The 26,477-nt window shown below is 33.8% G+C and overlaps 1 long non-coding RNA gene across 1 annotated transcript in view; it reads right to left on the bottom strand.

Annotated features, from left to right (window-relative positions):
• Nucleotides 1–315: 315 nt before the first annotated feature.
• The window catches only part of LOC140626826 (uncharacterized), a 79,437-nt gene continuing 53,275 nt past the window's right edge, over nt 316–26,477 (bottom strand). The window contains exon 4 of the long non-coding RNA XR_012025826.1: nt 316–1,036. This is a non-coding gene — a long non-coding RNA (uncharacterized lncRNA). The remainder of the gene's footprint in view (nt 1,037–26,477) is intronic.

Raw genomic sequence — 26,477 nt, 5'->3', positions numbered from 1 at the left:
TAAATAAGGATTCATCTAACTTCTGTAACTGTCATCAGAGTCACTTTATTTTAGATATGCTGAAAATATCTCAGTTTCAGTATTTACCTGATATCTCAGAACCCCAAAGGTTATTAAGAGAATAGGAAAAGTGTTACTTTGATTTGTAAAATGTATGCATGCTTACACACCATCAGAGTGAGAAAACATGAATTGCTATAATTTTAAAAATTGAAACTATTTTACAAATTATATTTTTAGCTAGGGGGAAGTTTTTTTTTTTTTTGGTGATAGTAAACACTTTCTGTCTTTACAGGATTTCACCAAGACCTCACTAGTACCTAATTAGAATCTGAGCATATAAAAATGTGATAGTTCTTTAATTTTTTTTATCCAATGCATTTAAGTATGGAACTTTCAATAGCCTATCTATTGAGAAATGTGGACTGAAAGAAATGTCCTTTATACAATCCTGAATGTTGTTAGTGTATTTTTTTTTAAATTATGTGTTGTATAAATGAGAAAAGAGGTGCTAAATTATTCTCTATCCATACTGGTTATTTTGGGGTCACCACCCTTGCAAGATTAGTTTGACATTTGTGACATGGCCACAGTGATAATCAAACATCTGATTTGATTTGCATAAAACTTAGTCATTGGCAACTAGCCTCTCCCTGGTTAAACCTGCACACATAGTTAATCAGAGTTTATTATTGCCACAATCAGTCTATATCTGTCACTGTAAGTTTCCAATTATCAGTTCCTTGGAGAGAAAATTCTGGCTTAATTAGAAAAATTAGCTCTACACATTCAAGAAATGATTATTTTTTTAGGTTTTTGTTTGTTCTGTATTTGTAAACCTTTCTTTTGGAACTGGAATAAGCCCCCTCCTCCCCAGCCTAATGTCCATTCCCTGCATAAAGTCTGGTTACTCTTTGTGCCCCAAGACAGAAGCCGTGATGCTTTGCCACACGTGGAGGAGCATCATGTCATGGTGGAAAAGGTTTATCTCCTGCTCTCATGTTTCGAGGGCCTGGTTGTACTCTTCTATTACAGTCTGAAATAGATAAAGATATTATTTTCTCATTGTTTTTTTTTTTTAGATTCAGCTTTACTATTTTAGAATTGATATTAGGAATTTTGTAAAATTCCCTCATTTTGGAAATCCTTTTTTAAATGATATAGCTAACCACTTCTGTGTTAGAAGTCAAATTTACTAAATGATTAGCACAATAATAACTTTAAAAAATCTTTCTAGAATCAAGAATATGTGCATAATATTGCATTTCACATCATGTCTTCATTGTCAATCATAAAACCTCCTGGAGCGACTGTCAATAAGGTTTTGTGTTGCATTTATCATTCTTACTGAGAAAAGACTAACTGGCCCTTGCCTGTCTCCATCAGCTTTTGCTATTTATTGATTAGTCTATTTATAACTGTAATATCATCAATTTTTCAAATTAAGATACAGTTCCAAAATGCCAAGTTTGGACTTTTTAATAATTACTTAAGTCCTTTCTGCTGACCTTTGTCTTTCATGTTGTTAATGTTTTGCCTGTGTAGGTTCTTTCTCAACTGAGCTACAACAGATTCGATAGTGCTCTTCTGTTGAAGTGAATATATCCTCTGACAGTTTTTGATTTGATCAAACTATGCATTTACTCTCTTATTTTCTTCCTTGTACCTTAGTGGCAATCCAAGCTATTGGATGTATGTACGTGCACCTGTGTGCAACGCATTGCATTTTCTTCTAAGCATATGTACAAACTTAAAGAAATTTCAATTTTAGAAAATTTTATTTCCTTGCTCATTGAGTTTACTTACCAGAGTCATTTATATAATCCATTTTCCCAATCAACACTATTCAGAGACTGACTTTTCATACTTTTAAAAAAAGGTTCTTTAAAAAAAATATTTTATTTATTTATTCATGAGAAACACAGAGAGAGGCAAAAACATAGGTAGAGAGAGAAGCAGGCTCCCTACTGGCTTCTTCCCCAGGGAAGCCTATAGGGAGCCTGATGTGGAACTCGATTCCAGAACCCCAGAATCATGACCTGAGCCAAAGGCAGACGCTCAACAAATGAGCCACCCAGGTGCCTCTAAAAATGACTCTTCCAGTCATGTCTTCATTGCCTAAGTTTTATAAATAGTACCATTACACAATGACTGGACAATATTCTCTCCAGGATAAAGATGATTTTATCAAGAAAAGATGGTCTTCTTCATTTATTAGATATTATATAATTTCTGTGGAAGTAGTTTTAAATGCGAACTTCTATTGGACAAAACGTCCTTTAAAACAAACAACAACAACAAAAAACTTTGATTGCTACTATGGTTGAACTTTTATCACAAATATTCCTTATTTTAAAATAAATAAAAACAAAGATGGCATGAAATTAGTTTCCACAGTATGAAATTATTTACAGCAGCAGTAGACCACTTCTCAGATAAAGTCATCGAAATCTGTGTGTCTGAAAGGATGGGAATTTATGCAGCTTGACTCTATGGCATCTGGAGGTCGACAGCTGGTTATTATGTACACCTAATTTACCGGAGCGGTAAATACTGCAAGTGAAGAGATCAATTCACCAAAGGTCTATGGTTCAATAGGTTTAGCACTTCATGTTGAAAATAAAATGTGGAATAAATTAGGAGAAAACCTTTCTCACACTGCCTCAATAATAAAATAACCCCCACAGTGGAAAAAGACACTAAATGAAGTGTCTTTCATATAATTAGGTGGATGGTAATAAACTCAGTCTTGATCTGCTTTATGAAGTATTGTAATAATATTAATGATGTTTAACCATGTAACAATCCCTGGACAAATGGCAAATCTATTTTCAATACCAAATTACTCATCTTTAAAAGAAAATAGATTAATAGCATTTTCTACTTAGAAGACATTACAGGAAAATTAAATTAATGAAGCTTTAGTGTGTTCAGAAAAGAAAAAAATAGTTTGTAAAGGAAACATAGAATTTTATATTAAGCTTTAGGTTTAGTCATTTGTGTTAACCCAGGAAATACAGCTAATAGGTTAGAATATAGATCCAATTTAGAGATTAATTCCTTTTACTGTATAAACCATTAAAAATGATTAAAAATGCAGTCTAGCTTCTAATCTTAAAAGGGACATTTAAAATTTACACACAAAACAGTATATATTTATCTCATCTCTATCTTCTTATATAATGATCAAAAATTTAATGAGTACAAGAGAACTGATTAGGAAAACCACTAATAAATATCACCCACAATTGACACTCAGATAAGCCATTCTTATTCATGCTTGATAGCATGTGATCATAAGTTCTTATTTAAAATCAGCTTTATGTTGTTGAATAACTATATTATACATTGGAAACTAATATAACTCTGTATGTTAACTAACTGGAATTAAAATAAAACCTTAAAAAAATCTAAAATAAACTTTATGGAACTACATTTTACATTCAATAAACTTCACTGCTTTTTAGAGGGAGATTTCACTAGGTTCTGATAAATGTCTATAAAGTCATGTGGACACTTCCAAAATCTAAGTATAGAATAAGCCTCTTGCCTCAGAAACCTCCCTGTGCTCCTTTGCATCTACCCCCTCTCCCTCAAACCTGTTCATTTCACAATGACCATTTTGTGTATTATATCCAAAGATTTTTCTTCTCTAGAATGTCATTGAAATGCAATTACTTAGCATGCAGCCTTTTGGGTACAGCTTCTTTCACCTACCATAATGTTTTCAAGATTAATACATGCTGTGGCCTGTAGAAGAAATTTGATTCTTCTTTTATCATCAAAAAATTATATGATCATTTCTTAAGATGCAATCAAACTTGCAAATTCCATATACGTTAGCCTTTTCCATCATCCTGCTTTTTAAAAATCTTATCTATGTTTTTGTGAGTGTGCTTGGCATCCAAAGTACATTTGAGAGTGATTCAGGGGGTGGATCTTTTCAAAATATAAAATCACCACTTGTAAGCTACCTTCACTAGAATACATAAAACCTTGTCCTTATTATGTGCTCATTTTGTTCAACCGAGAAGTATTTTTCAGTGTCTGATATAATTTTAAAAATGTAATACACATTTTCTCAAGCTAAGGACGACATATATTTTATTTAAATATTAAAGACTTAGTGGCTTCTCTGTCTCAAAATATTTCAGAGACTGTCTCATTTTAACCTAATATCAAACTGGTTAGCTACTTTCCATGTGAAAATATCTTTTATTATTTAATGTATTTATATTTCCATGCACTTGTTTTAAAACCACAATTTACTACATTTAATTTCAAAATTTCTAAGTTAACAATCTTGTTAAGAAACACTTTTTAAAAAGAAAATGAAAGCACTAAAAAAATTCTTAACATAAATCCAATGTTGTTTGGACTGTAAAGACTGGATATCCTTGAGTTTAAAAAAACAAAGCTAGAGGTGTTAAGAGGAAAACCAACCAAAGTAACTACTGAAGGTTGCTTTTATGTCTCACAGTAAAGTCTTTTTTTTCGGTCTGTGTTTTTGTTTTGTTTTGTTTTGTTTTTATTTGTTTGTTTTTTTCAGTTTTTGTTTTTAATTATAAATATACAGTTGATCCTTGAACAACATGGGTTGGAACTGCATGGGCCCACTAATACATTGATTGTTTTTAATAAATGCAGGACAGTAAATGTATTTTCTTCTCCTTATGGTTTTCTTAATGACATTTTCTTTTCTTTAGCTTACCTTTTTTTGTAGGAATACAGTGTAAAATACATAAAACATAAAATATGTGTGAATTGACAACATTATTGATAAGACCTTTTCCGGTCAACAGTGGGCTATTAGTAGTTAAGTTTGGGGGGAGTCAAAAGTTGTATCCAGATTTTCAGCTGCACAGAGTGTCAGCATCCCTAACCCCTGTGTGTTAAAGGGTCAACTGTAACTATTCTACACAAAGTTACAGTGTTATTTTTGGTGTCTAGATAGACATGGGTTTTCTTTGGCTCATGTTCCCTCTCCTCTTCTGTCTTTGTGTCTTTCTTTCTCTTCTGGAAATCATACTGTTTTTGTTTTCTTCTTGTGCTTTTGGCCTCTTAATATTTTACTGGTTCCAGTCTCACTCCTAATGTCAATGAAATCTTAGATTTTAGCCCTTTTCATTATTCTCTCTTTTGTTTTTAGGCCTCATCTACTGTAATGGATTAATCTATCAGTCTTGCATTCATAATGTCCAAATATAAATATATAGTCTTGAACTTTTATTCTGAATTCTGACTTTGATTTTTTATGCAGCATGTCTCCATCTGGATGTTTTAGCTTCAAATTAAGCAAGCAAAACATTACCTCCATGTTTTACCATAATCACATTCTTCTCTGGGTTTTCTAATTTTTTTCTCATGATACTCTTGTCTCTTAATTACTGGGTTCTAAAATGATGAGACATTTTTCTCTTTCTTTCTTTTTCTTTTTCTTTTTGTTCTCCTTTTAGTTAGTCACTAGGCCCTGTTGACTTTTCTCTCTAAATTATTATGTGCCTACATCTGTCCCTTCCCTAGTGTAGTCACTTACTCTCGCTCAGGGCAATGTTACCTCAATTGTAATAGTTTCCTTTCTGCCTTTTCCACTCTTCTCCAATCCATTCTCCATGTTTAGATACATTAATGTTATAAAATATCGCTTTCTTTGTTCCATACTCATGCCTATAAGTTTAATGCCTGTATTAAATGTCAAGGTTCAAACTAGGACAATTTACTAATAGAAGTTGGAAGTTGGTTGGTTGTAAATAAGAAAGGACTCCACATTATTAAATCAGGCTTAGTGGCTGAATAATAAATAATGGTTGCAGATTTAGCTGCATTTGAACATGAGGCAGGTGAAGAAAGCAAGTAATAAATATGTCAAATGCAACTTTTAGTCTTGGCCTATGGGAACAGGCTTTGAAATTTAATAGTTGTACATAAAGCCCTTGTACCAGAAATTTAATTCAGGATGGTGAGTGCCAAAAAAGCCAGAAAAAAAGAGCCAGATAAGTGGATCATGGTAATCAAGTCAAGATTGATACTAGAAAAATAGAAAATGAAGAATTAATTACATTACAACAAGAAGCAGTAGTTCATATGTGCTGCAAAAGTATGTTCTACTGATAAAGCTTTTCTTTTAAATGCCACAGTTTAGTGAAGCAACATGGAATTCCTTTGCAACTCTCATCTGAAAGAGCTCGGTTTGGTCTTAAGATATAGCAATTCATCAGATCAAATACCAAAGGTTCAGATTGTAAATCTGCTTAACTCATGCTCTGCAGGAATGATTTTTCTTTGGCAATGTCACTACCTAATTAAGAACTCATTGGGGATCCCTGGGTGGCTCAGCGGTTTAGCGCTTGCCTTTGGCCCAGGGCGCGATCCTGGAGTTGCGGGATCGAGTCCTGCATAGGGCTCCTGGCATGGAGCTTGCTTATCCCTCTGCCTGTATCTCTGCCTCTCTATATATATATCATAAAAAAAAAAAAAAAGAACTCATTTTCTTTTGTGGGTCAAGTTTCAAAGCCATAGCTATTGAAATCATTTGTAATGTTAAAGGTCCACCTAGTATGTTTGACCAAGTTATAAAATTTACTCACAAATTTTTTTCCTACAAGGAAATTTTCAAGTTCCTTTCAATACTTAGGGCATTGCATTATACATTTCCAAATTTTACTTAGAGTAATATGAATATTTAAAGTAATAAATGCTTCTGTAATTCTAAGTGTCTTATGAACGGTTCTTGTGTTATATCTAAAACAATGTCTATTTCAATAAAATTATCCTCAGTGAAACAATTATTCTTCCAATACCTAAACATTTTCTAATTAAGAATCCCTCCACAAATAATGTTTTATTATCGTTTTCTATTGATTCATAGAATTTCTGCTTTGGAGCCCATTCATCTAATGAAATCTTAACCAATGGGCCTATTTCAGTGAATTCTTCATCTTTGAAATGCAATAAAATATTTTATCTTTAATATTTAAACATTAAAATAGTGTTTATTATTATTGTCCTCTATTGAGTGTGTTCCTTTAATCTATAAAGCGCAGTTTTAAGTTTCTCAAAACAGAAATACCCTCCTACATGTCTCCATTCCTTGGATAATGTTCCTTATAGTCTGTAGGGAGTTGCTGAACAATAGTTGATATTTTTATGGTTAATAGATTGAGCCCTCTTCCAGTGTTTTAAAAAATGATGCGTGTTTCACTGAACGATCACTAATATCTAGGTATAAGGAAAATACTGACCCTGAGAAATGCAGCCTAATGGCCACAGGGTACCGTGACAATAGCATCAAGATACTTAAGTTCTAGCTTCAGATCTGCCCATAAACTATGATTTACCTCTTTCTTTGCCACCAACAACTTTAGTCAAAACCTCAAAGGTTATTTACTGATATAAGATTTTATTATTCTATGAATAGATTCTCCCTACAGCTCTTTCAGCTCTCAAGTTTCTTTGTTTTAAAAATTACCTATTTTGAGGGGCACCTTAGTGGCTCAGTCCATTAAGTGTCAGACTCTTGATTTTGGCTCAGGTCACGATCGCGGGGTCGTGGGATTGAGCCCTGCATTGGGCTTCACACTCAACTGGGAGTATGCTTGAAATTCTCTCCCTCTCCTCCTACCCCTCCCCTGCTCACTGTCTCTCTCACACAAATAAATAAGTCTTTTAAAAAACCACCTATCTCATATGTAAAATGCCATGACTTTCTCATCTTTCATTACATGAACTCATTCTTTTATTCATATTTAAGTGCAAACTGACTCATAATCATCTCAACTTATATATATATACATATATATATTTGTTATATGTGTGCTGTACATATTCATTTTCTTTCTCATAATTGCTTATTATGTACTTATTATGCTCTGGTATTATTACTTATTTTATTATCTCAGAAAATTATGCTATTCATCTAGATGTCTATTAATACTTTTGATTGAAATAACTATGATGGGAAAATTAGTAAACAAAACACAATCTCTCCCACTATTTCCTTAAATCAACTTTCACAGGGACGTTTAGGCAAAAATAGATGTTATTACTATTAAGACAAATCAAGTTAATTTAAAAAGTGTGAGCTCCATATCCTGTCTTAAAGATCTTACACATTTTCCCAAATAGAAAGAGTTGTGCTTAGAAAGAAATTTTACCTTAAATAAAACCTAAAGAAAACAATCAGCAGAGTGAAGGATAGCTGTAATTTAGCTGTAATTACTGCACATGGTCTTATTCTATAAAGTATTATATACTGACAACCAAAAGTTTCTATTTTCCAAGCTTCAAGTAAACAGTTACTGCCTGTTCATTTCTTCATAGGTTTCTAATCAGGATTTCTATGACCAAAAATATGTTTAATAGAGGCAAAGACAGGTAAAAGTTTAGTAACTTTCTGTACCTAAAAAAATACATTTCCTCAAGTTGAATATTCTGTAAACCTTTTTTCCTTCTCCCATTTCCATATCATAATAACACTTTGGTGTTACTGCTCCTTCTTCAGTTAACAGCTCCTCCCAATTTAGAATTATTCATGAATTTAATTAGCATGCAATATAGCTTTACAGATTATTAATTGGGAGGTAAAAAAAGGAAGCAGCTGTGGCAGAGCAACTATTTTAAAAATGCTTAAACTCATCAACACCCTAATTCATTAATAACTTTAAAAAGGAAATGAGCATGATAAAATATGAAAATATCCTATACTGGTTTTTATGTGTTGTCTAAGTGCACATGAAGTATAAATGTGGCTCATAAGAAAAGTAATTCAAGAAAGCAGAAATAATACTCCTAGAAATATATATTCAACTTTCAAAGGATTCTTCTTAATTTAGGAAAAAATAATCAAGAAGGAAAATCAGAATGTCATCATAGGGTCAGGAATTTTTTTTTCTTTTCTTTTTTTTTTTTTAGGGTCAGGAAATTTTTTAAAATCACAAAGATAATGTCTCGTAACATAATTTGTCATATTCTAGAAAAAAAAAATCCTGATGTTCTTGTGAAAAGTGGAAGGGCGTAGTGGGAGGCAGAAAGAAACCAAATCATATATTGTGGACTTCTTAAAACTAGAAATATAGGTCAGGTAGGTGTTCATATTTTCAGTAAAATTTGACTTTTTTGTAAATGAAAGGGAATTGTATATGATGATAATTTTTCATGGAAAATGTGTGAAATTGTAACACTTAAAAATGAGTATTTATTTTATAAATAACGCCTTATTTTCCTTATCTATAATAGAGTTCCTCTACTCCCACCCATAACTCAACATTTTTTGTCTTCAGTATAAGAACATTTAATTAAGAAAATTAAAAAAAAATGCAAGAAAACCCTGATAATTATTACAGGGATTTATTTTTCAAATGTAAAAGGAAGAGTTTTGATAACTCAGGCATCACTAAGAGTTTAAAATACTTAGAGATAGCAGCTGTCATTGATGACTTCTGCAGTGATGCTAGCAAGCAACTATTTCAATATCAGAACCCAAACTCCTCAGTTAATTTGCCAATCCCCTAAGTAGGTGAAACCATCCATGAGTGCCTTCCATCTGTTCCAACAGGTCCCTATGTTTGTTATTTCTTAGATGGGTGCACACCATCCAACTGTGACACAAACTCACAAATCAGCTGTCAGATAGTTGTGAAGACAAAGGCAGAGGAAAGTAATCTCAACTTTGAAAACACTCTTATTTATAAAAATACCAGAATCAAACCTTTTACACACATATATATACATATATTTATATATTATGCTTATTGCAATCCTCTATTGATAAAAAAATTCTGATTATTTTGACCCAACGTATTTCTTATGATTTGCTAAATTTCACTGAGCTCCACAAAATAAGGCACAGCTATAAATGGAGAGAATATTCTTTTTATGTCGATTTTAAAAGTTTCAATTTTGCAAAACTATTAATCGTATCTTGTTTGTCAAGTACAAATGAATAATTTTGGTAAGGAAAATAAGAAGATACATAATTACAATAAAACACGGAATCACAGAGATGAAATTTGCCCCATTTGAGATCAGTTTTAAGGAGGATGTCAAAGACAATTGATAAATAATACTGTCTATTGCATCTTTGAAGATTTTAATACAAATTATGCATTATTAAAGTTCCAGGTAGATATATCTTTGCTCTTTAACACTTTATTCCTAGGAAAGTTAGTTATTATCAACTTTTGCTTCTAATTATTGTCAATGTTACCCCCATAGTTATTTGATTTCTATGCAAAACTGGTTTTACTTACATACTTACCTGTATAGTTCTTTTCTTAAATGGAAATTTATTTTTCTAATCACATTGCATCCTCTGGTTATAAGAGCATGGTTGTTTATGCTTAAACTTAAATATGTTGACAGATAATAATGGGTTTCAACCCTGGCCCATATACTTACTCTCTATGTGATATTTATTTATCCTTTCGTGACTTTAGTCTTCTCAGATGAAACCACTACAGTTAATATTATATACCACTAACTACGATGAAGATTGATGAGTTAAAGAATGTAAAGCACCCATTAGAGTGTCTTGAATGCAGTAGGCAACTCAATTAAAAATAGCTATTATTCTGTGGAGGATAACAAGGAAACTTAGTTCAAGACATTATTCAACAATTATTCAAGTGCATTGTAAGGTACATTTCAGTATTTCTAGCTTGCAAACACCCACAAGAATGCTGTATATATATCATCTCTAACAGGAGAAGGTAACATGGAGGAGAGAAAACTCTTCTGTTTCTCCACAGCATCCCTACAGAGCCCATCGCTATTAGAAATACGGGAGTAAGAATATATGTATGCATTCTCATTCTGAAGAGATTTTGGCTCTCTACCACTACAGCCTCTTTCTAGTGACTTTTCTTCCACAGTTCTGAGTCTCAACCAAGCCTCACTAATACTGTTCCTTCCTCTCACCTACCCCTGGCCAAATATGGTGATGCTTCTTATATCCAGAATTCTCTAAGTGCCTCAGCAACTCTGTGGGTTTTCCGTGACCTTACCTACACCTTTTCAAAGTGTCTCTTCATTAAGTTCTCATCCAGATTGAGTGTGTCTCCATATTCTCACCTCCAGTTAGTGTGTCGGGTCCTCTGACTTGCTAGGACTCTGACAAACATCCAGCACATCTCACTGGGGCTTTTTCAGTGTCTTTTTTTGTTATTGTCAATGGTCTTACCTCAAATGGTGTCCAAGTAAAAATTCTACCCTCCATGAAATCACTAGGGTAATTTATTTAAATTGCAACCCTGACTGGATCATTATTCTTTTATTTAAAATCTTTACATGACACAATATCACTAGAAGAAAAAGTTCAAATATTCACATTTCCTATTCCCTTTCTTCTTGGTATGGTAATGTGATGTGAACCAATGGGATGTTCAGTGATATCCAGAAGATGCAGTTTTCTCTAACTATATCATGACTGAGAGTTACCATAGCCCTGAGGGGTTAAGAGGGAGAGAACCAAAAAACTGTAAATATATACAGTTGTCCATTTCCTTTAAATGTATTTTTATCTCTTTTCTTATCAGAATGGAAAGTAATTTCTTTCCCAAATCTGGAAAGAATATAACATATGACATAGCAGCTGCAATTGAGACTACATCTTGATTTAATTTGGGATAGCCTATTGTCAGTCTTCAGGATCAATCTGGTTTCTGCAAGGCCCAGATGCTAAATGTAATAGAAAAATGTTGAGGGCCACCATTTCTGTATCCTTCAGAATCCAGAGAATGCACTGACATCTGCCATTTTACCCCCATGATATGATACTGCTTTTGATTTATTATCTTGAGGGTCTGTTACAGAAGCCTCCATTTAGTATCACTTTTTCTGAGAGTCTTTATCCTGTAGGCCACGAGACTGATGTGGGAATTTCAACAACTCCATACTAGGTGTGTCAAACCCCACTGTTTGCTGAACTGCGTGAAGGGATACATTTATTACCTGGTATCTCCAGTCAAATAGGGTGTCGTGGTGATTCTTCAGATCTCCAGGTATTCATGTCAACTCAGACCCTCTGCAAAACAATTCTCTAAAGTATTCGACTTTGCCCAGTGCAGTTATCTATCCAAGTGTCTTTTAGGGGCGGTCTTCCAGAACCATTAGCGTGTGATATAATAGTGGTATTACAGGTTCCTTCTTCATCCAAACCTTTGCTATTTATGATCATTGCATCCACCCAGCTTCAGGTGGTTAGGCACGCTTCCTAGACCTCTTCAGTTTGGGAGTTCTATCCCCTTTATTTCCATTACTGTTTCTGCTTCTACAACTGTCTCTCCTATGGTCATCCCTGGTCTACCGGGGAGAGTAACTAAGGAACATTCTAATGATGTTGGTGACACTCTCACAAGCATGTTTACTATGGCCTTGGCAAATGGTAAATCCTTCAGGCTTTCCTGTGCAATATAATCATCTGGCGAGATTTACTGCCTTACATATTGTAACCACTCAAGCAGTCTCACTTCCTCAAGCCTTTGAATTTTTTCTTTTAGTGTCTGCAATGGGAATTGGGCATTTTGCCTTCACTTAGCATGCTCATTGCTTTTTCCAGATTCCAGGAGCTATCCTTGTAGCCATTTCATATTTCATACCAGCCTCTGGGGTCCTTGACAGGATATTAAAATGTATATTTTTAAAAATTTCTTCTAAATAAATTCCACCGTATTCAATCTTATATTTTGGCCCCCAGATGAAGAATTCTCAGAATTAAATTCTATCTGTACTCCCCCAGCTACTGCTGGTACATCCTGATTAGGTCCTTTGAGACATCATCCCCTTCCTTTCTTATGAGGCTAAGCAAATTCCCAGCTGGGTTATACCACAACTTAATATTAGTATATGACTTGTGTGTAGCAGGGAAGGATGAGGCTGATCCTAAGGGGAAATGTGCCTCTTCACACCTTTAAGTTAGTATAAAGTGCCAACTCTTGGTACAAGCATCCACCTAAGTGTACTCATCTCAATTATCAGGGTTCTATCGTTTTCTAAGTTTGCTTTTGACACTAGCATAACAGACCTTCCTTGGCTGGGCATTAACCATATCTAGAGCTTGAAAATTTTATTTATTGTTATTTTGTAGATTTTTAAAAAATTTCTTTATTCATGAGAGACACAGAGATAGAGGCAGAAGGAGAAGCAGGCTCCCTGTGGGGAGCCCGATGAGGGACTTGATCCCAGGATCCCGGGATCATGCCCTGAACCCAAAGCAGATGCTCAACCACTGAGCCACCCAGGAATCCCAAACTTCAACATTTTAACTGACAAATCCTAGGCCTGGTTCATGTCATTCTCTCATGTACCCGTGCTGTGGGAGACAAGGTGAAGCACTTTGTTGAAACTTGCTTTTAATCTTTATTGTGAAGGAGAATCTACTTCCATTTTTCCCTTAATCAATTTGAAGTGTATATTTTCTAAACATTTTCAAGTTGTTATGGCTAGAGACTATATGAAATTTTCCATGTTTTAAATTCTATTCACATACATACATATCTTGCATGGAATGTCTATGGCCATATTTAGATAATAGTTTTGTGATTTTATTTTCCTTATTATTTTGCCAGTTACAGGAAATCAATGTTAATCTTCTGAAAAGTGGAGTTTTAAAGTCATAAAACATCATATTGAGTTGGTTGGTAGAATCATCAGGCATGCTTACTGATTCACCCAGGTGGAAGGGAAAAGCAAGATCGATTTTATCTAGGCTAAGAGTCCAGACATAAAGGTGCAATAAAAGAACACAAAATCACATGAAAGTATAGGTGAGATCAGGCTAGTTGATAATAAAAGAAATGTTTCAAGGTGATTAGTATAGTGACATAGCATTTTGAGGTAAAAATGGGGATTAGACTCATGTGCAGATAAAAAAAATAAGGAGGGCGGCCCAGGGGGCCCAAGCGGGTTAGCACTGCCTTCAGCCCAGGGTCTGATACTGGAGACCCAGGATTGAGTCCCATGTCGGGCTCCCTGCGTAGAGCCTGCTTCTCCCTCTGCCTCTCTGTCTCTCTGTCTCTCTCTCTCTCCTCTGTCTCATGAAAAAATAAGTAAAATCTTTAAAAAAAAATAAGGAAATTTTCCAAATATTTTTTGAGCATGTCCTATGTTCCATGTACTTTTGCAGTTCCTTTGGATGGTGTAGGGAATAAACATACATATCTCCTCAGGTAGATTATATTTTTCTGTGTGGAGGTAGATTGGCTGGGGGTGGATGAGAGGAATAAGTAAAATAACACGGCCTCTCTGAGGAGGATAAATGTCTTAGAATCACTGATTTTAGATTTATGTGGAATATCTTTTTTCTCTTTTAATTTATATGCAAACTTCCCAGCACACTATATTTAAGAGATTAATCCTTTAAGCAGCTTATATTTAGTTTGCAATCCATTCCTACAATCTTTGTGTAAGTGCTTATATATTTGGGTTAAATCTGCCATATCATTATTCATTTTCTATCTCACTCATGTTTCTGTTTCCCTTCTCGCATTTCTTGTTTTCTTTTTGATTAATCAATTCCATCTTTCCACCTTTGTATTTGCTATTCATTCATTGGTTCTGAAATGACAATAAAAATAGCCTTTTCCTATTACAGTCTCCCTTGCATTGGTAGTTTTGCCTTTTTAAAAAGATTTTATTTATGTATTTATTTACTTATGTATTTATCATTTATTTATTTGAGTGGGGGGGAGGACAGAGAGAGAGAGAGAGAGAGAGAGAGGAAGAGAGAATCTCAAGCAGGCGCTGTGCTGAGCACAGGCCCCGATGCAAGGCTGGATCTCACAACCTTGGGATCACCACCTGAGCCAAATCAAGAGTTGGATGCTTAATAGCCACCCACACACCCCAAGTACTTTTGCCATTTTTTGAATAATTCAAGAACCTTAAAAGATTATATTCCATTTACCCCTTGCATATTTTTGTAGTATCATTGGCATGCACAACATTTTAATGCCACATATAGTTTAAATCCCACAGTGTATTTCTTAGCATTGTTCTAAAATTTCAATAGTAATTTAGATTTCTCACGTATTTACACTTTCTGGTGATTTAGTACATCTTCCATTATCAATTTCCTATTTGGGAACATTATTCTTCTGATAGATTTTCTTTATTTTATGGCAAGTTTTACTGCAAATTAATTCTCTCAAATTTTGTTGTTGTTGTTGTTGTTGTTTTTGAAAGTGCATTTATTTCATTTGTATTCCAAGAGTACATGCATTGGACATGGCGTGCTATATCGCCATTTCATTTTTGTCACCATACTAAAGATACGATGCCACTTTCTTTTGGCTCCAGTTGTTTCTTGAGACACCAGGTCCCAGTGATTTTGTTATGATTTTTAAGCTTAAGTGTCTGTCTAGCTGTTTCAAGATTTTTCTTTTTCTTTGGCTATCCGAGGTTTTGCTATAATATGCATTCTGTATGCTTATCTTTGTATTTATATTGCTCTGTATTTATATAGGTTGATAGAGTTTAACTTTAATCTGTGGTTTAATCTGTGTTTAACTTTAATCTCTGTCTTTTTAATGTGATTTTTGGAAAATTTTGTGACTATTACATCATCACTATTTCCTTTCATCCTTCCCTTTTTATTATGGGATATCATAAAATATATATACACATATATATGTGTGTGTGTGTGTAAATGTCTAGTCCATCAGTCTCTTATTTTGTTACCTGTATTTTTCTTCCTATTTTTCTATGTATTTCAGGTTTGCTATTTCCTACTGTGATTCTGGGTTTTCTAACCTATTAAACTTATCTAGCATATACTTAATCTCCTTTCTTGAATTACTCACCTCTATAACCTTCATCAGCTCTATTTTACATATTATGTTGACTTCATATGTTTTCCTCCTAATTAGTTGTATATATTGTGTATGTCATAGAGCCATATTATGCAAGCCCTGTCTTTCTTACTAAGTATGACTTTTCCAAGCCCCAGTCTTCTGCTTTTTTTTTTTTCACCTTTTCTACTCCCTGTGATAAGAATTGAAAACGCTACAAGAGAATTGTTGCTTCTTTTTTTTCTAAAATCAAGCCTCCTCAAGTTCTCACTGCCTTGGTGCTCTCTGATGACTGTAAACTTCAGTTTCAAATATTGTATCCAGCATTTGCAGTTCATATATCTCTCTGTGGGATTGTCAGTCTGAAGCAAACTGCTTCATCCTCTCAAGGGACAGAAGACTACAACTGACACCTAAATGATTTAAGAAAAAAAAGAGGCAAATGTGACAATCTGAGGAAAAAGCATACATTGGACATTAGGCAATGAAGGACAGAGATCCTCGAAAGATAAAAAACAAAGGAGGTGAGCCCTACAATTGCTGCAGCTTACTGCCCAACAGAGAATATTCAAACTATGGCAAGAGGAAGGGACAAAGCCACCAGCAAGAATTTACAGTTTTCGACAATCAGAAATACACGAGAAAGCGATTTCTGATGACTGCGGTTTACAGTAGCTGGATTGACATATCCAAAAGCCATCACAAAACACTGTGTTTTATATAATATTGCCCCAAAATGCAAACTCATCTACAGTGACAGAAAGTAGATCAGTAGTCGCCTGGGGATTCTAACATGAGATGCTGGAATGCAGGATTTAGTGATAAAAAATGGGCAAAAGGAACTTTTTTGGAATGATGGATATGTACATTAACTTGACTATGGTGATGGTTTCAAAGGCGTAGACATATATCAAAACTTAAATTGTACAGTTTAAGTGAAATTTCTTTTCTTTAAATTATGCTTCAGCAAACCTGTAAAAAAAATACTTTTTTTTCCAGCTGGTAAATCTCTAGATTGTTTTCAAAGAAAGGAATAAACAGACCATCTGAAAGGTTTTTTTTGCAATAGTTTAGATAATAGAGAATGGTTTTGATAAGGCTTCAAGCCGTGAAAATGCTAACAAAGCTAGATTTTAGAACTACTTTGGAAATTGGGGATAATTATGAGAAGTTTTAGAAAACTCTGTGGCTCTACACCATTCAACAGATATTTATTTAGAGACTGTTTTGTGCCAGCCTAGACCAAGACACTAGTTTTATGGAGTCTGCCATAACTTCCTGGGGACTTTTTAAGGTTCCTAGTAGAATAGTAGTTTTTTATCAGAACCACAGAGGTCAAGGAGCATGGCTGCTCACACTGACCTAAGCCAAATGTAAGAGAAAAAGAAAGAACAAAAAGAAGGAACTATTTAGAAGAGTTCTAAGAGAGACTCTATTTCCCAGAACTAGCTTGAATCCAGTTAAGACAATGAGGCAATTTTTTTTCTATATAATGTTGAGGATGTAGGAATTTTATTTATCACAAGGAGGAGTTCAGAAGGATACAATAAGACACTTGAACAGAAAGAATTGTGAGTTTACTTTAGAGTATTAGGAATGATTATTAGGATTATTAGGAATGATGAGACAGAGATGGAAGATATTTAAAAGACTTGAGGAAAAAAAATATCTATTTTCCACAATGACAAGAAGAATTAAAATAGGTTAAATGACACTGAAAATAATATTATTTTTTCTGTAATATATGTACTGCAATGTATGCAGTCACACTGAGGTACATGGTCAATTCTCAAATCTGAGAAAGAAAATAGCAAATAATGTATGCAAGACCCTCTTCTCTAAATCTTAAATAAGTATGAGTCAAAATCATATGGAAAATATTAAGGGTAATCTATATCATCAATCTATTTTCCATGCCCTTGATTTGATAGCTTCTGACAATAATCCTGAATTACCTTGTGAGTTTTCAATATATGTGTTCAATTACCTTTATCTATATTTAGCACTAGCCTGTTGATATCATTCACTTTAAAGAGTCTCTGCCTGCAGAATATTTGCCAGTATATCATGGATTTTCATATTTAGTTTTTATACTTTTTTTTTACTGGATGTAATAAATTAGTTGTATTGTTTTATTCACACATGACTGCATTGCAATTCAAAGACCTTGGCAGCATTTTAGAATTACAATGAAATCATCATGGGGACCAGATATTCATTGCCTTTTTCTTCAAACTGTCACTAAGCCATGCCAAATAGAGAGGAGCACACATATAAATGCATATATTGAATATAAACTTATTTCATTTTAACTCTGTGGGGATGCAGGAAAAATGGTGAACTAGCAATGGAGAAAAGGGTTTAAAGAAGAAATAAAAATAAACATTTGGGTTTTTTTTTTAAAGCCTTAAACTTAAAATTATAAATCTTACTATTTTGTATATAATTTATCACTTTAGTTAAAATAAAATAATTGCTTCCTTTCAAAAATAAAGATAATGATAGTCAAACTTTTGCAATTTACTTTGCAAATAGGTACAGACAGTGAGAATTTAGAAAATGTATTTTCTGGTTCCTAAAAGAAACTGAGGGACAGGATATTATGAGATTATCATTTTTCAGAGATATTTAAACAAATTACTCTGGCAATGCTGACGCTACTGACTGAGATAATTCTTTTACCATTATTACGTTTTTAAATGCAAGAATAGGAATGTTTATTTTTTTGTAAATATGAAGAATAACTAAATTTGCTTTTATAGATTAAAAAGGGAAAAATTGCACTTCAAAATAATGATAATACACATTCAATTCTTCCATTCCAGAAAAATTGCAGATTTCTTAGAGAATCCAGTTATAACATGTACAGTGTACTTGGGTTCTATCTGCGCACAACTAATTGCTAAAAAGAACTGAGATCTGTCCAGGACTTTGCAACGTCCATATATCATCAGAAATGTCAATGCACCTCTATTCTCTCAATTAATTGTATAAATTTAACTGCCATAATTATCACTACTACCTGGTGTATACCACTGTTAAAACTTGTATTTAATGTTCCTACTCCAGTTTTGAGCTCTGGACTCCTTTCCAGGAATTAGAGAAACATATGACCTCATTCTGTGCACTGGAATCCAGATATCATATTACATCTTTTATAAGATATTAAGGACATATGGATCGAGTCATTACATTTGTCAATTGAATTAAACCAATGAATGTAATTGCCAGTATCCCATAATCATCACTGTTTGAAAGGCTATGAAGAATTTAATTATGAGGAACCACTTAGTGGTTGAAGGAAAAATAGTATAACTTACAACGAACATAAAGCTTTGGTCATGCATGTAAAGGCTAGATACATAATATTATGTAAATCATACCTGGACTCATTAGATGAAGCAAATTTGGACATACCTGACTTTGCAGATTATCTTAATATGGATTATTAAAAAAATGAAGCAATTTCATCTGGCACTATGTAAGACTGAAATAATATTAGAAATAAATACTACTTTGCAGCAAATATGCACTTTTTAAGAAATTTGTGATGATTGGATAAAAAATTGTTAGCTTTGAAGTATTGTCATTGCTGGTCTAGATTCCACTATTTTGTAAATGTTGCTAGACATAATTCTACTTCATATTGTTTCAGATAAGTATATAATTAGATTATGGCTAAACCTAAGAATTTACACGTCCTTAAATTTTACTGTGCTCATCTCCTTCCAATTATTAGTAAAGACTGATGAACAGAAATTATGAGAGAACCCTTTAATATTTTGCTTTATCTGAGGATATCCTTGTCATTCATTCACCATCTGACAATAATCTTTAATCTGTGAAATATATTTTGCAAATTGTGATTAGATGAGCATGTTATAAACATGTGCCAGAATTTTCTAGGATTTAAATACCTATAAAAAAGTGAATAACAAAGTAAATAACAAAACTTGAAGAATTCAGTGGAATTTATATCTTACATTTGACAAGGTATCCAGGGGATCCCTGCCCTGGGTGGCTCAGCGGTTTAGCCTGCCTTCAGTGGGGTGTGATCCTGGAGTCCTGGGATCAAGTCCCTACCTCGGGCTCCTTGCATGGGGCCTGCTTCTCCCTCTGCCTGTGTCTCTGCCTCTCTCTCTCTCTGTGTCTCATGAATAAATGGATAGAATCTTTAAACAAAACAAGGTATCCAGTCTTACTCAGACATTTGAATCAATCCAAGAAGAATCTTAATGGCTGAGGACTGAAACTGCATGCAATATCTGAATAGTGATTACTGATAAAGATTGATGATACCTTAATTGAAAAAGATATATATATTGAAAAGACCTTTTTATCAAATGCAAGATCCTTGGAGTTTTGAACCTTTGCAAAGAGAAAATATTCCTTTTGAGTTCTGGATATATGCTAATGAGAAGTGTGTATAAATTTGACCAGGGTGAGAAATACAACAATGTGATCATCGATGGTAATTAAATTTATGCATGGGAATCTCTGAGAATAAAGTATACTTCTCTGTCAGTTGGCAGTGTCATGCACGGACCAGTCAAACTCAGGTTGAATGACAGTGTGCCAGAAGTAGCCTTAAGTTTAAGAGGAATAGCATGCTTCTCCCATCTCCAGTCTATCCTCTATATTAAAGAGTATTTTGTCACAAATAGCTTTGGATGCTATTGGCTACATTCTAAAAGATTTTTAAAGAAACATGTCCAAAAATCATTGCTAGTTTGCAAGCAGAAATGAGAGGGAGTGTAGCAAGCCCCTCCAAATGTGGAATTTGCAGGGTTAAGACATGGAACATTTTCCCATCTTCAACTTATTAAAAATAAAATGACTAAAAGCTGGCTCCTAATGAATATAGGTACTTAAATAATTTCTCAATTTCCCATTAACTATTATAACTAAAAATAAAGGACGTGTATTTTTTCAAAACAAAATTAGTGGTGGAGACATCATGTTCTTATTTAAAACTCTAGAGTGTAATGTGGTTCCTAAGAAGTCCATTCAGTTGCACAAAAATTTTCAGAAGAAAAAAAGACCAAGAGTATGTCCCACATTAACACAGAACTTAAATAAGTAGTGAAGAGACAATAATTGTTTCCAACTACACGTATTTTTAATTAAATTAAAAATAGATGATAGATAGATAGATAGATAGATAGATAGATAGATACACAGTCACATGTCACTGCCAGAAATAATGCAGAGATTCTGTTTACCCTTTATCTAGTTCCTCCAGTGGTAACATCTTGCAATATTATAATATAGTATTACTATCAGGTATTGACTTAATGAAATCAAGATACAAAACCACTCCATCACTGCAGGGACTCTCTAAACCTTTACTAGCCACACACTTCTCTCTTCACCCATCTTTAACCTCTGGCAACCACTAATTCCACTAATCCACTCCCTGTTTCTATTTTCTTTTTATTTCAAGAATATTATGTAAGTGAAATCATGCAGTATGTTACATTTTGAGACTAGCTTTTCTTCACTCAGAATGAGTCTATGGAGCTTCACCCAAATTATTGCATACAGAGTAGTTTCTTCATTTTTATTCCTGACTAGTATTCCATGATATGGATGGCTGTACCACTGTTTAACCATTCACTCACTGGAGGATCTATGAGTTATTTCCAGGTTTTTGCTATTATGAGTATTATGAGTAATAGTTAAAATTAACATCTGTTCGAAAGTTCTCTTTGTGAACCTAAGTTTTCGTTATAACTGGGCTAAAGGCACAGGGAGCATTATTTTAGGTAAATGGTATTTTCATGTTTTGTTTTTTGAGAAATTGCCAAATCATTTGCCAGATTGGCTGTTCTATATTATATTTCCCCCACAACGTATGGTGGATCCAGGTTCTCAGAATCCTCACCAGCATTTGGTGTTGTCACTATTTTTCTATATGAGCTCTTCTGATAAGTGTGTAGTGGCATTACATTGTTTTTAATTTGCATTTTCAAAATGACTAATGATACTGAACCCCAAGAAATGGAGGTTTCAGTGGGAAACCTTGAGAAATGAAGTAATGTCTTTCTGGAGCAAAAACACTTTTTGCTTACTGCTTGCTATAAAATACAGGGCTTTTCCAAGCGTGGTACTTTATTCCCATAGTGCAACCCGCTAGGTATGCAGGCATTCATCTGGTCTCCACAGCACAAAGGAGACAAAGGGATCAAATTATGGCACCTTCTTTGCTAGGAGAAATAAAGTCACTAGACTCTCATCTATAAATCTTGTGTCTTCTGCCATCATTCATGAAACAGCAATAGGTTACCTTAATATTTTTACGTAGGACTAAAATCAAAACCCACACTTCTCATTTAGTACTAAAATGTAAGTCATTACAGGGAAACACATTTCAAGTCTTTCATCATTGGAACTTAACCAATATGTAGTATTATTTAATAATTACATGTAAGATAATTAATGAACTACTGATAAGAGAAGTAAGTATATGTATATACTTATACATAAGTACAACGAGTTGGACAACGCTTTGGACAGAGTAGATAAGAAAAGAAAGAAAAGGGAACCAAGGAAAGGTGTCATGTGAGATTCTCTCATTACAAGTCAACTGATTCTATTTGATTTCGGTTTGCTAAATGCTAATATTAAACTTTATGACATTATTACTTATTAATATTATTTTAATTTTTAAACCTGTTCTTTAAAGTTTATCTCATTTTATCCTTACAGCATGAGTGTGATTTAGACAGGACATTATTTTTCAAAGGAGGAAAATAAGTTCCACAGAGATTAAATGACATGCTTCAAATTAAATAATTCACAAATCAGTTCCAGGATAATATAAAGAATGCATTAATAGGATTTGCAGAATGAGTTTCTACAAATTGGAAATTCTGAATTTTTATATCTAATATTGGAGATGTATTTGTTTATATCATCCATTCTTATCCCTTGAATACCTAGGAAGATGTCAAAACTCTGTTATTAAAAAAATCTGTAGTCTTTTTAAATTTTAGATTTTATTTTTAGATTTTCCTAAATCATCTCATATACAAATTGTCAAAAATCTATTTCAAATTCTCTTTATTTCAAGTTATCTTTTGCCTGTATTTTATATAAATTCATGGCTTCATTAAACTTCCAGTTTGTTAAAAAAAGTTTAGTGAATTGCCTTGTCCAAGGCAATATTATTTATCTTAAAATATATTTGATAACGATAGACAATTCTTTTTAAAGTTTTTTGGTGTTGTTTATTTATATTTTTAGTAAGCTCTACACCCAGCTTAGGGCTCAATCTCACAGTCCCAAGATCAAGAGGTGCATGATCTACTGACTAAGCCAGCCAGGTGTCCCAAGATAAAAATTTCTTTAGAGAGTTTACTGCAGGTTCCCAGGAGTCATTGTTTTAAAATTAAAACTTAGATGTGTCTACTAACATAAGGTAACGTCCCCAATACTTTATGATCTGGATCTAACCACTTTTATGCCTCAAATGATTATTACAATTTGGATGAAAAATGTTGAGACCAGCAGATAAGCACAAATAAAATCTCTTGTAATATAATGATAATATTGATAAGTTATAACAATAATAGCAGTTCACATTTATGTAGTGCTTACTGTACGGACACTATTCTAAACACTTCTGATGATTAATATATTTAAACCTCAAAATAGCTCTGGAACTACACGGCAGTAATAGTAATAATTGTAGTAGGAGTATTTGCATTCCACAGAGAAGAAACTATTAATAAGGAATGCCATTAATCTGGGTAAATAGTTATAGAGTTCAGCAGGCATATGTGTTCTTTGTTGGAGACACAAGTGTCCCTTGCCTTAAATTCCCTTGAAACCACACACATTGATAGGAATGAAAATTCCATCAGATATTTATAAGAAACTCAATCCATGTCATTCTGAAAGTCTTAGGACTGATTTTGTCTTCCTGTAGCTATTCTGGTGAGAGGCTTTTAGGGATCCCCATTACCTGACGGCCTGGGATGAGAATGTACAAGTCATATTCAGTTGACATGATTGTCCAGCATCAGTCTAGCTTGCCTTGGAGATATTTTCATCTATCTTCCTCCCCTACGTGAGCCAACTGTCCAAATCTGTTCCAGGATAATCTAAAGCAAAGACCACCTTGAATTGTTTCAGATTATCTCCAAACATTACTGGGATCTGGCATCTTGCAAGCCAGAGGAGATTTCAGTCCTGCCTTACATTCCTAAACCCACAAAGCTGAAGTCCTGACCCTTGGTCACTACTTTCTACTGTGTTATAATTATGACACAGGCTTCCTCAATCTCTAATGAGTTTTCCCAGCAATTGCAGGATCATCATGCTGTCCATTTAAATTTTCTGCTCCCTATTTGGAATTCTCATCTTCTTAGGTGACATCTCATTATCATAAGGATATTGCACATCCATAATTAGGTAATTCCTTTTCTGCCTTCCCATTGAACTTTTAATTTAATTAATCAAATCATTTAACATACTGGTTTATAATTATTCCTACAAATGTCTTTCTCAACAAATAGAATAGGATCTCTTCAAGGCAAGAGTCCCTTTGAATTGATATTAGTACCCTTGGTTCTTATTATAGCTCCTGGCATATCTTAACTTTTCACTAAATATTTGGCTAATCATTTCATCAATTGTTTTTTTTTTATTTAAAAAACATAGAAAATCTGCTAGAAATTCAACTACCATGAGTCAGAATATGACTGTGTACACTGTGTATACCCCTCAAGTCAAACAATCTCTAAGGTTTCTGTAGAGCTTGGCACCAAGTAGAATATTGCAGGTGTATAAGATGCTTCCCTGATGACAAAGTGATGATAATGGCATCCTGCAGTTTAAGTGGAGAACCAATGAATTCAGTTTTACTGGATAATTATCATTTGTCACTATCTACATGATGTCAGACCAAATTATTTACTATAAAAAATAAGAACAATTCTATTTTTAATTTTCTATTTAAATTTTTATTTGAGTATAGTTAATGTGCAAACATTAGTTTCAAGTATATAATACAGTGATTCAACAACTCTATGCATAATAATGTTGAGTTCACTACAAGTGTAGCTACCTCTATCACCACACAACACTACTCCAGTTCCATTGAGTCTCTTCCCTATGCTGTGCCTTTTATTCCTATGCCTTATTCATTCCATAGCTGGAACCTGTATCTCCCTCTCCTCTTTAACCATTTTTCCCATCCTCCAACACCCTCCCCTCTGGCAAACATCAATTTTTTCTGTGTATTTATATGTCTGATTCTGGGCCAAGAACTTTATTTTATGTATGCTTTAGTTAGTGATTATGCCCCAGAGGCTCAAAATGTCCAAATCCATTCTACATTTGTTTTCAATGTGAATGCAACACTAGTGAATTTAGGGTTGCTTTCCTTTCAGGTTAAAAATAGACATCAAAATAAGGCAAATTTATAACCTCATATTTTGAGCTAAGTTAGCTTAAGGAGAGTCGTTTGGCCACTTGAAGCATTTAGAAAAGTAATCTAATATAAATAAAAATTTATACTCACATCCAATTTAAAGTATCTACTTAATTCCTCTTCTCAGGTATGACAAACAGTAAGAAAAACCAACTCTAGGTAAGAGGGAATATTTCTGTCCTTTTGCATTGCTCCATTTCACTTCTTTTGTCCTTCTTCCTATTTTCTGATTTTTTTTTTCCAGGCCAGGCAAAGATGGAGAAGGCAAGGGGAATGCCCATCCTATACAGCACATGTTTTCTCAGGGGATTCTCTTGTTTTAATACTCATTTGGCTGAAGTAGAAGGCAGTTGATATACACAGAAATCTCTATATTACTTTTGAAAATTGCCTCTCTCCACCAAATCTCATATTCTCTTATTCTCTTAGAAGTGATGGTGGTATATATACACTTTTTCTTATTAATTTCAATCAAACTTCTGAGACAACAGAAACATGTACAAATAACATGCAGTTTTATTACTGTTATCTGTAGAGCAGCATCCTTATAAGTTTAATATGGACATCAAAATTCCTTAGAAACCAATGTTCTAGAACCACAGATAATGCAGAGGATCTGGTAGGTCAGATTATATCTTAATACAAATCTAAAATTTTGGTGTGTCCGGTACTTGTATGTCCATATCAGAGGAAGTCATTGCCTTCCTAGGGAAGGGAAAACTGCCAGACCTCAATAATGTAATTTAAATGATAGTATTTGGGATCCCTGGGTGGCGCAGCGGTTTACCACCTGCCTTTGGCCCAGGGCGGGATCCTGGGGACCCGGGATAGAATCCCACGTCGGGCTCCCGATGCATGGAGCCTGCTTCTCCCTCTGCCTGTGTCTCTGCTTCTCTCTCTCTCTCTCTCTCTCTCTCTCTCTGTGACTATCATAAATAAATAAAAATTTAAAAATAAATAAATAAATAAATGATAGTATTTTAGCTACAATTCTCTCCCTTTTTTTGTACTTAAAGTCAGAGAATAGTTTGAGAATAATACTTCTGTGAATAAGAAAGTCCATTGTATTTTGATAGGGATTGCATTAAACGTGTACATTGCCCTAGTAATATTGACATTTTCACAATATTAATTCTGCCAATCCATGAGCATGGAATATTTTTCCATCTCTTTGTGTCTTCCTCAATTTCTTTCAGCAGTGTTCTATAGTTTTTAGGGTAGAGATCTTTTACCTCTTTGGTTAGGTTTATTCCTAGGTG

Source organism: Canis lupus, chromosome 38 (assembly GCF_048164855.1).
Source record: "Canis lupus baileyi chromosome 38, mCanLup2.hap1, whole genome shotgun sequence".
Taxonomy (NCBI): Eukaryota; Metazoa; Chordata; class Mammalia; order Carnivora; family Canidae; genus Canis; species Canis lupus.
The sequence above is the reverse complement of the archived record's forward strand: the minus strand, read 5'-3'. Positions and strand labels throughout refer to the sequence as shown.